At 44.6% G+C, this 15,344-nt stretch overlaps 1 protein-coding gene across 1 annotated transcript in view; it reads left to right on the top strand.

Moving 5' to 3' along the window:
* The window catches only part of EXO1 (exonuclease 1), a gene marked incomplete in the record, with an annotated part of 597,212 nt that overhangs the window by 397,570 nt on the left and 184,298 nt on the right, over positions 1–15,344 (top strand).

Below are 15,344 nucleotides of genomic sequence, written 5' to 3'. Positions count from 1 at the left end.
TAATTTTTTTGACATGGTGCCCTCAAATAGGTCTGTAGGGAGGATGAGCAGGTGACACCCAGCAATATTATGCACAGTAAGCCTAATTTAGAGGAATGTTATTAAAATAATGGTAGATATCTTTGGCAGGCCTTGTTTTGGCAGGATGGAGCACTGTTTCAAAATATTATAACAAACAAGGATATAAAACAAAAGAGAAATCAAGAGGCAAAGCAAATTTGTGCTTTTTAGTATTCAAATCAAACATAAATAAAAGTACTTTTGTTCTCTGTAAGGGTGGCAGAACAAAGTGCTGAGTGTTGATCAGAGCAGAAAGAATACGAACAGATCTGATTTTGAAGGTGCCCTGCTCTTGATAACTGTTGGGATTTTCTCTCTTAATTTCCACTTCTTAGCAAAGTTATGAAAACCTTCCTTTCCCACAGATGGATATGCCCATCTTCTGCCACTGGGGGAGCTAGGCTGGGAGGGTATGTCTAACCCCTGCATTCCTTATTTTTTTTCTGCTGTTACACTGTTTGGATCTCAGTCCCAATGCACATTATTGGAATGTTCCTGCATTTGACACCAGAATTTCAGAATCCTTTTTGCATTCTATAGAGCACATCCAGGACCCACATTGGCACTGTCTGCACTATCCATGAGAAGCACATGTCAGAAATTGTCACAAATGTCAGTGCTTCAGTATGGTCACTGGAAGAAGATATAGAAAAGTAGAAACCTACATCACATAATTCAGAATGATGCTCTTCAAGAGGATGTAAGCTCAGGCTTCAGGGTTATGGACATGGTCTCAGAATTGTACAACTGATAGGTCCTCCCCCAGAAAGAACTCTAAGTTATGAATCAGCCTCATCAGAACTCTTGGAAAGAGGTCTAGAATGGACTTTTTAAAGGGGCTATAGAAATTGTTCCACTCTGAAATAGACAGATGGTTCTGTTCTTGTCTCTTCCTTGATCCAGAGGGCATGGGTGAAGTTCATTTCTTCTTAGAAATCAAGTACTTGACAACAAGTAACAAATTCTGGATTGTAACACTCCAGGGTGGGTTATGTCTCTGCTGTCACAGGTATTCTAGATGGCGTTGCTGATCTTGGTGGACAATGGTTGATTAAGCTGTGTCTCTCTAGTTTGCACAGGAGGTGTTTTTGGTTTGCTTTGGGAAGGCCTGCAGTGTCAATACAATGTGTTGGCATTCCTTCCCTCTATACCCAATATGTTTACTAAAGCATGTGTTTTAATGGTATATATCTTGCAATAGAAAGGATTTTCTTGTGTTCACTGACCCGGATAACCGTCTCCTGGAGCTTCTGTGCTAAGGGCCAAGTCTGGTAGTATCTTTTGTTCTGTCCTTCACTGTTCTGCTGATCATAACATAATCAAAAATCGGGAGACATTCTGTTTTGTTGCATCTCACTGGATTGCCTTTATTTGGGTGGAACTGAATACCCTTGAGATGCTGTCATCCCTGTCCATGGGGATGATTTGGGAAATTGTATGCCTGTAATTGTAGGGAACCCTATCCATGTCTGATCTTTCACAAAGATTAAGTGCCCCTTAGGAGGCCACATTTCATCCCAGAATTGGTCTTCTAACTTCACTTAGGCCAGCACCATTCACTTTCCTTTTTTTCTGTTCAGGGATTGATATAAAGAGATGAAGAGCCCTTCATGTTCTTACCATGTATTCATATCTTTGGTTCTCAGTTCTAACCATAAAGGTTGCATGAGTTCCATAAGACGGACCGTGTTTACTTCTTTTGCCCCGAGTAAAGTGCAATTTGCTATTGTTAAGTAAACCTTTTCCATGTGGATTACTTATTGCCTTGTGTTTTGCTGCCACTTACCATATTTTGGAAAACATTTTCAGAGAGTATTCTGTTAAGCGAGTCGCTGCTTTTAGTACCAGTTTCAAGAAAATTTTCATTATGAACATTTATACCTAGCCTCCTGGTTACTGGCTTGTAACTTTAAAAGCAGTATTCTTTGGACTGATTTGAGCAGTCAGTACACTTTTTGGCATCACATTTTGAGTGTTTACCTTTTGCTCTTTCTCTGTTTTTACCTGAACTGTAATGTTTGCATTGCTTGCTTCCATTCTTTAGGTTAGGAAGTCAAAACTCGCCGAGGAGTAGTTTCCCTTTCAGCCTTTTCCACTTCTAACTAATTTTTAACTTCAGACATTTGCTAAAAGGGTGGTTAGTCTACTCAGGGTTTACCCTATATCAGAATCAAGGCTGTCATGAAAAAGTTTTTCTGTGTCAAGTCTTTTGGAGCTGAAGGTTTTTCTGTCCCTTCAAATATTGGAGAAGCTCCTGTAGCCAACTCTTTGCTAGTGAGGTTACGCAGTAGTTTATCTGGATAGGCAGAGTGCGCCTCACTTGTGCTTCGTTTGCAGGTTGGTGATCTTATCTTGGAGTGGGTCACTAGCTGGTACATGCTGCTGGTAGTATTCCACATTTTTAAGGGACACAGTATCTAGTGGACAACTTAGCTGTAGCTTCAGCATTCTCATAGAATTCCAGTAGCTGCCGGAGATTTCTGTGGCTAGTTTTCTGGAAATGAGCATCCTAAAATTGCCACTTTATGTTAAGGAAAGTGCTTATTCCAGCATGGCAGGGGAGACTAGATGGCAGATAATTTATCAGTAAATTAGAAGGGAACATTTCATATACATCATCTTTCCTCTATTTTCATCTTGTGCTTTCTGGCGGAATTCACCACAGAAGTGCCATGGACACATCCTCCTTGTTCCTTGATTACCAGGATGTCTGGTTTCAGGCTGTTCAGATTTTGGCTTCTCCAAAGACTATTCCACGACAGGGGCTAAGAAGCTCCCAGCAATGTGGAATAATGACTATTTCTACCTCAGGGCTTCATTCCTGCAGTAATGTCAATCCAGCCACCAGGTAATCTGATGAAATTTCACAGATCCTGGAAATTACCAGAAAATCTTCCACGTACGCAGCTTATAAAGCCAAATGGAAAGGGCTTTTCTCTAGACTTAGAGATATGTCCACCTTTATCACTTTGTCAGTCTATATGTATAATCTTCTTACTTCTAGCAAATATTTAGTATGGGCTTCAGTTATTCTGACATCATGGTGTATGTTCAGGTACCTTGAGCTTTCCATGGTCTGAACTGGGAAGGCAGAATTCTGGATTAGAAAAGACTAAACAATAATTTTCTGAAGGGAACTCTATATCTCAAGCCTTCGAAGGTAAAGAATGCATCTCCATCCTTAGCATCTGGAATATTTGGTTGACATGCTGTCATACAAACCTGTTAAACCATGTGGTTCAGCAGAGAAGTTTTGTCATAAAAAATGCTGATCTGATGTTGTTAATCTTCCCATTCATCACTGATGGGTTCAGTTCCGAGCCCTCGGAACTGAGTCAGCCTAATACCAAGCTCTAATATACCAAAAACTCTCAAGCTAAGCTGCTACCCACAACGCCCTTCTCCCAGTTACCTCTGATCTCGTTTGCCACACAGCCATATAGCAGCATTTCATAGAGCTCTCCTGCTAAGTGTCATATCTTATAAATATTTGTGTATTTTTTGAATTTTTTTCCTAAGCTAACCCATTTTCTACCCTCTTTTATGTAGTTAGCTCTACCCATTGGGTATTTCTTATACCATCGTTGGTACACCCTCTCCTACCCTTGTGGTATCGTTTGGTACCATAGTTGGCATCTTCTTCTTCTCTTTTCTCACTTCCTTTAGTCAGTAGTTTTTGTTTCTTCGTGTGTATAGAGATGTCTGGAAAAAAAGGGACTTCAGGGTTTAAACACTGCACTTCCTGCAATGGCAAACTCCCCCAAAAGTGACTCGCATGACAATTGTGTATTGTCTGGGGGTTTCTCGCCTGTCTTCCTTGCCAGATTTGCCTAAGTTTTGGTCAGCAGACGCTGAACGAGAGAAAAAATAAACTGATTTTGAAAAGCCTTAGTTTCACCTTTCTCAGAGGCCGTTTCTGTGTCGGAGGTCTCATCCCCTTCAGTGAAGGGCAAAAAACGTCCCCATTCAGAACCCTCTTAACCGGCTGATGATTAGGGCATGTCCCATAAACACAAGGCCCACAAATCTTCAACGGAGCACAGAATTGCTTCATCAGCTCCGATTACGACTATTGCTTCTGTTCCGAGCTCTGCTCCAGTTGCTTCTTTATCCAGTGTCATAGACATTACAGAAACTTTGACATCAGTGCCACCTTCGGCACCGACCCGTACGGCACAAGTCTTATCTACATTGACTACAGCTTCGACCTTACTTTCTTCAATAGTTTCAGCACCAACTTCACCTTTTACTGCACCAAAGGCGGTTCCGACAATCCCTTTGGAGCCGATAATAACCTAGACTCAGAGTGCCTCCTCGGTACAGAACCCCTTCTTGACACTGCTGATTCCTCTATTACCTGTCTCCAAGTTAGAGACTACAGTGCCGATAACTCAAACACTGCAGTCCCGTTTTTAGGCCAGACGTATAGCCTCTTTCTGGACCGGCCTGACTCCCCTTCAGGAGTCTCCACAAGGTCCACCAGGAGTCTTTCTGAATTCCATGTGGTGCGCCTGCTGGACCAGCTGTTGACAGCCAGAGGGATAACAAATGTTCCTAAGACTCATCCCACTTCTGGGTTTGGGTCTATTGCTCCTAGGACTCCCACTTATACTCCTCCTATGGATCTGTCAGTTGCGAAGCCCATTACTCTGACGTCCTTAGTGGAAACCCATTCTTCCGTGCCGACAGTGACCCTCACTGAGGTTTCGAGGCCACCCCTTTGGGTTTCGGTTCCATTGGAACTGCCCCTTCCTCAGTCTCATGGCTGGGGGTGGAACCCTCGGTTCTGAGCATGGTTCCAAGTTTTTTTTATCAGTTCTATCCTCGGATCTGGGGACATTGCCTGCCCCAATCTTGCTTGAGGCTCCATCCCTGGGAAGTGGGTCTGATGGAGCGAGGTGTGGACCCCGGTTCCGAGATTGTCCTACTCTGTTCCGGGCTCCCATTCCTCTTCGGGCAGGCCTGCTTTCCGAGTGATGGAGAGGGTGCTTGCTTCTTGAAGCACTCCTCCTACATCGGAACTCCTCCCTGCTCCCTCTGAGCTACAGCTACCATGGGTCACCTGCCCAGGACACCGAGAGCAGAAGCCGCAGGAAACCCCAGTTCAGTTCCTTCCGAGTCTTCCTCAGACATCCCCACTGAAGAACCTCCTCGGAAGAAGGCATGTAAGAGGAAACACCTTGACTCTCCTGAAGAGTCTCTCCGAGGATATGGACTACGATGATGGGGAGGGGTCCCCACGGGCACCCCCTGATGATGTCTCCTTTGGAGACATCCTGGAAATATTGAAACACAGGGGTGGCTGAAAGCCCTCTAACCCTTCCTCGGAGCCCGTCTTCCTGCAGGCTTTCCGCTCTCGGCCTTCTACTTCTTGGGTGACCCCATCTGCCAACAAGTCAGTCCAGCTCATTGTGCAGCATGCGTAGAAGAGCTCTGATTCTATTGAGGCCATTCCCTGGAGACCAGGTAAGATTCTTTCCCCACAAGAGGAACACGCCCACTGGTCTAAATGCTTGCCAGTAGACGCTATTGTGGTGGCGGTGGCCATTTAAAAGGATCTTGCAGAAGAAAGTCCTACTGTTACCCTGCCCACCATTGAGTCTCGGGCTGTGGACAGGCTAGGGAAGCGAGTTTTTGCTTCAGAGACCTTTGTAGTCAGGTCCCTGAACTACTTGGCACATTTCACGAGACTCCAAAGAGATCTTATTTCCGAATTTTCTGGAGCCCTCGTGGGTAAAGTTTCTAATGGGGCACGAGACCAGGTTGCCTCTCAACTTGCCACCCTTGAGTCTATTTCCAACTTGTCCATGAGGGTGCTCTCCCACGCAACCGAAGGGGCAGCTAGAGCTGCGGGTGCAGGCATAGTCATGAGGCATAATGCCTGGATGTGCATCTGTGACCTTGCAGACTCCAAGTCCTCCTTTTTGAATGCCCCTATTGAACCATCTTCCTTGTTTGGTTCTAAAGTAAAGGACACACTGGCAAGGTTTGAGCAGGATGGAAAGACCTTGTCTGATGTTGGCCTATGTTTTTTCAAACCCCAACATTCTTTTTCCAGGAAGCAGAGAAGTGGGAATATATGGCACAAAAAATCTCAAGGTCCTTTCCGCAACACACGTGGTGAGATTCCCCTAGAGGCAGAGGGGGTTCCAATGGTGGAAGATGCCCCTTTAGGGGCAGAGGGGGTCCCCGAAATCAAGACTCGAGGGATACTTTCTCTGGATGGTCTTATCAACGCTCCTGAAACGTTGCCCTATTGCTTTCCTCTGGAAGCAGCTGGGGCTCATTTTTCTCTGCATCAAACTGCCTGGCACTCTTACAAAAGATCAGTGGGTGCAGAGAATAATCTCCAGAGGCTATTACATCCCTCTAACATCACGTCCAAAACCTACAAAGCACCTTCCCGATGTTCCACCCGGTCAAAGGAAAGAAGCAGCTTCAGAGATAAGAAATCTGTGTCAAAAAAAGTTTCATCCAACAAGTCCCCCCAGACCAATGCAGATCCGGTTTTTACTTTAGATTCTTTTTGGTGCCAAAAAAGACTGGGGACTGGAGTCCCATTCTGGATCTCAGCCATCTAAACAAGTCAGTGGTTCAAACCAAATTCCGCATGGTCATTATTCAATCCATTCTCCCTTTTTTACGGGAGGATGTTTGGATGTGCTCGATAGACCTCTGGGATGCGTATTACCACATCAAAATGGACAAACGTGCCAGGAGTCTTCTCTTCCGGCTAGGAGCCAGTCATTACCACTTCAGAGCCCTGCCATTCGGTCTCTCAACGGCCCCCAGAGTGTTCACGAAATGCCTAGTAGTGGTGACAGCTCATCTGAGACTTCAAGGATTCCAGGTGTTTCCATATTTAGACAATTGGCTCCTTTCCGCCCCCACCAAGCATCTCTTGACCTTGGCCCTCCATTACAAACACTCACTAACAGAGTCTCTAGGCATCACAGTCCATTGGGAGAAATCCAATCTACAACCTACCCAACAACTGCAATTTATAGGGGCAGTTTTCAGTACCCGAACATGCCTGGGTTCTCTACCAGCTCACAGGCTTCAGAGGTTAAGATTGTAAGTACGAGTGATACTCTGTCCATAGCCGGCCTTAAGCATAGGCCAACTAGACAGCCGCCTAGGACGCCACTCTAGCAGGGGCTCTTTTCCAGTATTTATTTGGTGTAGGTACACCAGGATTGGGGCACCAGGTGGTGTGGGGGGGGGGCACCATGGAGCCCTTTTACCTAGGGCACCAGTTGAACTAAGGCCGCTCCTGACTGTCAAAGAAAGGTGCCAGCAAGAGAAGTTCTCCAGGCTCTGGGGTCCATGGCTGCGACCATTCCGATTTGTTCCTCTGGCAAGATTACACATGAGACGGTTACAATGGCTCCTATTGTCCCAATGGTTGGCAAATCTTCATCCTCTAAACTCACAGATCCTCATTACCAACTCTTGCAAGCAAGATCTCTTCTGGTGATTGAGGCCAGACAAAAAACTTTGGAGTCGCTCCTTCCAACCCAAAGCCACGGTGACCACGGACACTTCCCTGATAGGGTGGGGGGGGGGGCTTTTCAGGGAAAGGCAGTCCAAGGCACGTGGTCCAGCTTAGAGGCCAATCTGCAAATCAGTGTTCTGGAGTTGAGAGCGGTGCTGTTGGCGTTGCAGGCACTACATCCCCTCCTTCCATCGGGAACAATTGCGATTCAAGTCAGACAATATGTCTGTAGTGTGGTACATAAACAAGGAGGAACCAAATCCTACCCCCTGTGTCGAGAGGCCATGAGAATTTGGCACTAGGCAGTAGCATCCAACTGCTTTCTTTTAGCAACGCATATCCCGGGGAGCTCCAATGTGATTGCAGACAGGCTGAGCAGATGCATCATCCTTCCACACGAGTGGTCTCTCAATCCAAACGTGACGGCAGAAATTTTCAGCCGATGGGGCCAGCCTTGCTGCGATCTCTTCGCTTCCCCTTCGAACAACAAATGCAGCAGCTTCTTTGCCCTCTTTCTCCCAGAGGGGGGAGTCCCCGAGAGACGCTTTGACTCACGATTGGCCCACTGGTTTCCTCTATGCTTATCCTCCAATTCCTTTGATACCCCTATTTTTGAAGAAAGCAATTTGGTTGAGATGCAAGGTGATCCTCATTGCCCCATTCTGGCTTCGACAAGTGTGGTTCTCCTTCCTCCGGCCTCGTCTGTTAAAACCTCTATGGCTCCTGGACACTCGTCCGGACTTAATTTCTCACCCCCCAAGGGTTGAGACTCCCAAATCAGTCCACTGTCAAGCTGACAGCTTGGTTTCTCGACTTCCATTTGTCGCCATGCAGGAAACCCTCTCCTCACCTGTTCGCAATATTATTCTGGCCTCCCATAAGCCATCCACCAGAAAGCTTTACAGAGATAAGTGGAAAAGGTTTGCTCTCTAGTCTAAAGGGCAGATGCTAAACCCCCCCTCAGCTCCTGTCTCTGTTATACTTCAATACCTTTTTGAGTTTTTTGAGAATGGAGCATCAGCTTCTACCATTCGAGTCCACTTAGCAGCTATTTCCAGTTTTCATAATGGTTCAGAAGGCGTTCCAGTTATCTCCACCCGCATATGCAAGACCTTTCTCAAAGGAGTTTTTCAAAGCAGACCTCCAATCAGGTGTTTTTTAGAGGCATGGAATCTCTCCCTGGTACTACAGTCTCTCTCTTTACCCCCTTTTGAGCCTGCTGCAAAATGTGACCTCAAATTTCTTTCATGGAAATCTCTATTTTTGGTCGCTGTCACATCAGCTAGACAGATATCAGAATTACAAGCATTATGCATCAAGAGCCCCATATTTGATTTTTCATAAAAACAGAATATCTTTGTACTAATCCATCTTTTCTCCCCAAAGTGATTTCTGATTTCTCTGTGAACCAGTCCATTGAGCTCCCAGTGTTTTTCCCAAATTATTCCAATAAAGGAGAATACTGTCTACATTCATTGGATGTACATAGACAACTACGTTTTTACCTGGATAGGAGTAAATCTATCTGCAAGTCAGGTCAACTTTTCATTTCCTTCTCTGGACCAAAAATGGGATGCGCTGTATCAAAAGTGACTTTATCAAAATGGCTCAGAGATTGTATTGCCTTTTCATGTTCACACGCAAATGAGCCTAAACCTGTCAATATCAAAGCACATTCAACGAGAGCCATAGCAGGTTCTGTTGCTTTTCACGCCAGAGCCTCTATGGACGACATTTGCGCAGCAGCCATTTGGGCTAAATCTCGCACTTTCATCAAACATTACAAGTTGGACATGGTCTCCAGGGGAAGAGCAGCCTTTGGCTCAATGGTACTCAGGAATGTTCTTCCATAAGGGCCACCCAGGTTTTCAAGTAGCTTGGGATTCTGTCCCATCAGTGATGAATGGGAAGAAGATTAACAACATCAGATAAAGACGTTGTCTTACCATAATGTTCCATCTGTGTTGTTGTTCTTCCATTCATCACATCCCACCCTTCGTCCCCCACCAAAGGCTCCTGGTGGATCTTATGGGTTCTTGTCGTGTTTCAGGGTTTTTGTGCAGAAATGGCCTCTGCTTTTTACTTCTATATGTTTCATCCAAACTCGATCTGAGGTAACTGGGAGAAGGGCATTGTGGATAGCAGCTTAGCTCGAGAGTTTTTGTTGTACGCAAGCTTAGTATTAGGCCGCCTCGGTTCCGAGGGCTTGGAACTGCACCCATCAGTGATGAATGGAAGAACATCAACAGCACAGATGGAATGTTATGGTAAGACATAACTTATTTTTTTTCTGGTAGCCATTACCTCAACTTAATAAAGTTCAAATCCTCCATCTCTTCTTCATTTGATTCCGTAGTGTGAGGAGGTTCACTATATGCACCATCTTGAGATAGCTGATCGAGCAGGCAACTTAACTGTAATGTGCCTCCAACAATGAAGTGTGCTATTTGACAACAGTGAATGCTTTTAAATGTAATGACACCACTGAGTATGCTGCATTATTAGCATTATTAAGCAGCAGACTAGTAAAAAATGCATTTAATTGTGAATCTAAAGCACATATCTGAAGCATCTGTTGAAAACCCTTATCAGCTACAAGCACAAAGGTGTTTCATGCATCTACAAGCACAAAGGTGTTTCATGCATCATTAGCCACAGTAATGTGTTAATGTCTTCTCTTTCAGCTTTTCCTGGTTAGGGGTCGCCACAGCAGATCACCGGTCCGCTACCGATTTGGCAGTGATTTTTATGGTGTCAAGTTGCCCGCCCAGCACTCAACCTTCACAGAAGGCACACACACTCGCGCACCTACCTGCATGTCTTTAAAGTTCACTTGACCACTGGGAGGACATGCAGACTCTGCACAGAAGGCACTCCAGCTGAGAATCTAACTGGAGAACCTCTTGCTGTGAGGCAACAACGCTAACCACTGCACCACCGCAGCTGACACAATAATGTGTTTAATGTAAAGTCAAATATTTCACAACAATTTGCTGTAAATGCTGATCTGCTTTCCTTTCTGACATGGTGTCAGAGCTGTGTTTTGAGTAGTTTTACAGCTGTTTTTTTTTCCCTGTATTTCATGGCTGTGAATAGAGGGTGCTTTTTTCTCTCCCTGGATGTTCACTACCAATTGTGGTTTTACGTTCACAAGTGTAAGAAAGCAAAGCATGTTGTCTAATTTGATCCTGGTAATGAATGTAGCAGCCACCATCAAATATTGGCTATATGGATGTCACCAGAACATTAGTACAATAAAGGTGCATTCCAGCACATGATGCCTACTTCTAGTACTTGTTTTAGAAATCTGGCCACTATAGGTACCTGTGACACGAACACTTGGTCTTCATTACATACCTTTACCAAACATTTGCTTTTCAGATTTCAGCCGTTTTTTTATGCTGCTTTATTCCTGGCCTCATTTTCTAGTGTCATGAGTATTCTGTCTACTCTTCAAAGGTATAGCAAGAATAAACATCACGTTTGTAATTCTGTATCCTTATCGCCTAGTGTATTTTCTTGTATATAGGTCATAGGTGAGGTCATGAGGTACCAACCAGTAAGATGCACATGCCCCTACCCTGGTGCAAGGATGTCATGTATGTGTGTAAAAGGGAGTATGCCACTCTGGTTATTGAGATTTTTATACGAATAGTGCAAGATAGCACTAGATTGGAAGTATCAAAGTGATCTGGCTTTGAGTAAACTTCTTGATGGGTCATTATTTTTTAGGTTTATATGGTCTCCTGTTTATATTGTCTCCTGTTCTGTTTCAACATTTTGGGAGGTCCCTCAATTGGGAGTGACCCTGGTAAATGTCATCACATCTTATTCAACCCTGCAAGAGCAAGCCTCGAGTCCAAGCCTACCAGTTCTTTTAATACTGCTCTCACATTTTGAATGTTAATCCTTGTGGTAATATAATGAAATATGTCCATATTCTGTTTGTGGATATGGTCACCATATAATAGACCTGTAGCAGCACTATTTTACTGCCTGGTAGAAAAGCAAGGACTTGTAGAGTCATCCAGCTCTGGGTACTCTAGGAAAATGGTTTTCCTCCCATATCCATGAGGGTCTGATAGCTTAGGTTAACAGGGATTACCAGAGTGTTCATCACGTGGATCACTGTTGTAGTTCTCACAATTTTCATCTCTGCTGTATGCAGACCCCCCCCCCCCCATCATGTCTGGATAGACTTCAAGAGCTGTGCAATCTCCACTCCTGCAGATGGGCTTACTCTGCCTTGTGTGGGGCCAAGGACATTTTCCCAATATAAAGGTGTTGTTACCTGGTTGTCAGGTTCGGCCTTTTAGATTTTCCAAACTGGGCAAATAAGTATCCTTTTGGGTCATTTTCTATTTATAATATTATTTATTATATGTATATGATACATTTCAGGAATTATCCAATTTTTTCTTGGTGGCTTATGGTATGTCTGCTCCAGAAAAGTGTCAGTTTGTGTGTGAAGGTGTCAGATCCTTCATAAGGGCATTCTTCACTAGTGCCTTTATTTCCTGGGACTAAGCCACAATATGTCATCTTGTGAGCTTTATAGATTTAGCAAGGAAACTGGATGGGATTTAGCCCTTCATACCTACATGATATTGCATAGGTTTTGGTTCCTTACCATGCAGGATCTGTCTAAGAAGAAAAACATTTACTGAGAGACAGAGGAAGCAGATGTATAACAAGAAGGTTACATTAGATCATTGTTGCAATAGCTTAAGCTATATGGGACATAGACTTCCATGGATTGGACATCTGGCCAGCATTTTAAATTTTGGGATACCTTCCACACATCTATATGTCCGAGGATGCACAAGATAGTGCCCGTATAAAAGCAAATGCACTGCTTCAAAATTCAGAACTTTCTTGCCGTTGGAGCTGCTAGTAAGATATTCTCTTTGTTGCATCTCCAGTGGTTTGGCAATCAGCTAGTTTTGAGAAATTGGGCAGATAAGTACCCCACTGAGGAGTTTCCTTCCATTTTTTTGTCCTCCTTGCTTCATTCTATGGCTCCATACCACATCCATCACCAGGTCTACAAGCCTTCTTCAATATCCCCAAACTTTCACTGTATTAGCTGGGGCCAATGCAGACCATAAGGGCATCCTGGGAGTGTCTGACAGTCTCCATCTGCCAAAAGTATTTTTCATTTATGGCCCTACCCAGATGTTCTTCGTGTTTCACTGTTGCAGTCATTACATTTGGGTAATCTGCTGGCAGGTTGCCCTAAGTCGGCCCGATTAACAAAGTCTTGGGTCCTGTGTCGGTTGCTGTCCCTTCTTCCATGATGTCAAGTCGTCAGGGGTATAAAACATGCAGCCGATGCCATTACATCAGTCTTTCTTGCCGTGTGGTGCCCGAAGCAGAAGCAGTTCACAAGTGCTGGTCAGCCGACTCCTGAAATTTTCATTTTCGAGTTTCAGAACCGAAGTCTTCAACGTAAAGCTAAGTACCCCATTGGGGAAACTTTTTCTTGCTCCTTACCGATGTCAGTAAAAGTTAATAATTGCATTACTTGTGGAAACAAATACCTCGTAAAGATTTTCATTCGTACTGTATTCTTTGCCTAGGCCCTGACCACGACGTACCTTGCTGTCGGTTTTGTGCTTTATTTAATCAGTGCACTATCCGTCGTTGGTATATTTTTGCCTCTAAATATTTCGGTTCTTGGTTTAATTATCCAGAAATGTCGTCAGTTAGCCATCCGACTACCAGGATTCTGAAAAAATGCAAACAGACAGAGACAGGCCTCTGAGGTCCAAAACTGCCGACGACGCTTCTCCTAAGCCAGTCACCAGTTCGCCGGTACTCAGTAAGGCGCTTTCGCAGCCCCTGATACCCGCTACTTCTGATTTGCAGGCCTCTACTGAGACCCATTCGGAGTCCGGTATGCCAGGAGATACTTCAACTATGGAACCCGCGGATGTCTCTACCTTGGATGGGTCCGGAGCCGCTGGACTTCTGAGGGTGTATTCAGGCCTACAGACTTGCATATTAAATTGACACAGCCTTCATTACTAAGGCCTAAAGCTCGATCCATGTCTAAAAAACCGACACCCAGGCCACATGCTCAGGCCCCTATGCCTAAAAAACAAATGATAAAAATGGCTGAAGATCTAATTACTCCAATCAGGGGTAGTCACCCCCCCCCCCCCCAAGAGGCCTAGGGCTGAGCTTGATTATGAATCTTCTGATCAGGATTCTGTTTCTTCTGACTCTTCTGATGACCTGGATTTGTCCATACCTACTTATGAAGATTCTGATGCAGAGGATTCCATTCCCTCTGCTTCCCCTCCTGAGGATTTTTCTTTTGGAGAAACTTTGCCTACTTTAAGGGAGCATTTCCACTGGGAAAGCCATTAATTTTCTGATTCAAAAAAGAGGCTTAGGGATTTCCTTCTTCTACCTCAGCATAGGCCTTTGGCTATACCTCCTGTACTAGACATTGTTGATGATGTGTTCTCGGAATCCAGTTTGGCCCCTGATTTCCTGCCGTCCAGCTCCTAGTAAACCTGACAGATACTACCGGGTTCCTGAGTCCCAAAAGTTCTTTTCAAAAATCCCGTTGCAGATCCAGAGACTATTTCTCAGGGTCCCAAGGGCGTTAAGGCTTCTACTGCTAAAAATCCTACCCCTTCTGATAGAGACGCCAGGGCGCTGGATAGACGGGGTAAAAAGGTTTATACTTCTGCACCCTTGGCAATCAGAGCTTTAAACTGCCAATTTCATATGTTAAAATATCAGCAGAATATTATTGGACTGCTTAAACAGAAAATGATGTTGATTCCTGACTGTGTGGAAAATAAACATTTACAGGATTTAATGCATTCTGCTGAACAACCCGCAGTGGTGGTGCTGTGGTAGCATTGTTGCCTCACAGTAAGACGCTGTCCAGTTCGATTCTCAGCTAAGACCGTCTTCTGCGTGGAGACGTGCGTGAATGGGCGTACCTTTGTTGAAGGTTGTGCATCAGGGCTGGTAACTCGGCACGTAAATATTTACTACCAATCATTAGCTGACCGGAGTTCTGCTGTGGTGACCCCTAACCGGGAAAAGCCGAAAGACGCAAGCAATGCATTCTGCTGAACAAGTTGGAAAACATACTTTGCAATGTGGATTTGATTCTTTAGAGGCCTCTTGCAGGGCTGCTTTTACTGGGTCTGTGCTTAGAAGGCATGCTTGGCTTAAGGAGCAATCTTTGTCTGATCATGTTAAAGCTAAATTGTTGGATGCTCCTTTAGTCAGGACCGCCTGTTTGGCAACAAGGCAGAAGAAGTTCTTAAAAAGATGGAAGATAAACCTAAATCTATGCAAACTGTTAAAGATTTTTTACAAGTGCAACCTCCAAGATTTAGTAGGCATTGGTCTACTAAGAATCGGTCCTTTCCAGTCCCTTCCAGGTCCTCTCAAGCCAAACCCAGACACAGCAAAAAACCCAGGTTTCAGTCCCAGAGGACTCTCAGAACTAAGTAGTGGGGGGCTTCCACTTCCAAATCTGGAAATAAGACACCCCTCTATGGTAAACCGTCTCAATTACTTCATTTTAAAATTCCCAAGCACTTGTCTTTTGACTGCCCCTTTGGGGGGGAAAGATTGCTCTTCATGCAAAGAACTGGAAACTTGTAACCCAGGACAAATGTATTTTAAATATAGTGTCCCAGGGATACAGATTTCATTTCCACACGTTGCCAAAACCAAACGGGTGGCCAGACCTGCACCCAAATCAGTGGGCAGAGGCTCAAAAACAAGTACTTTCCCTCTTAAGCATGGGGGCTATTCA

Source organism: Protopterus annectens, chromosome 1.part2 (genome assembly GCF_019279795.1).
Source record: "Protopterus annectens isolate FY-2018-M chromosome 1.part2, PAN1.0, whole genome shotgun sequence".
NCBI lineage: Eukaryota > Metazoa > Chordata > Ceratodontiformes > Protopteridae > Protopterus > Protopterus annectens.
Note: the sequence above shows the minus strand (reverse complement) of the source record. Positions and strands in the feature narration are given on the sequence as shown.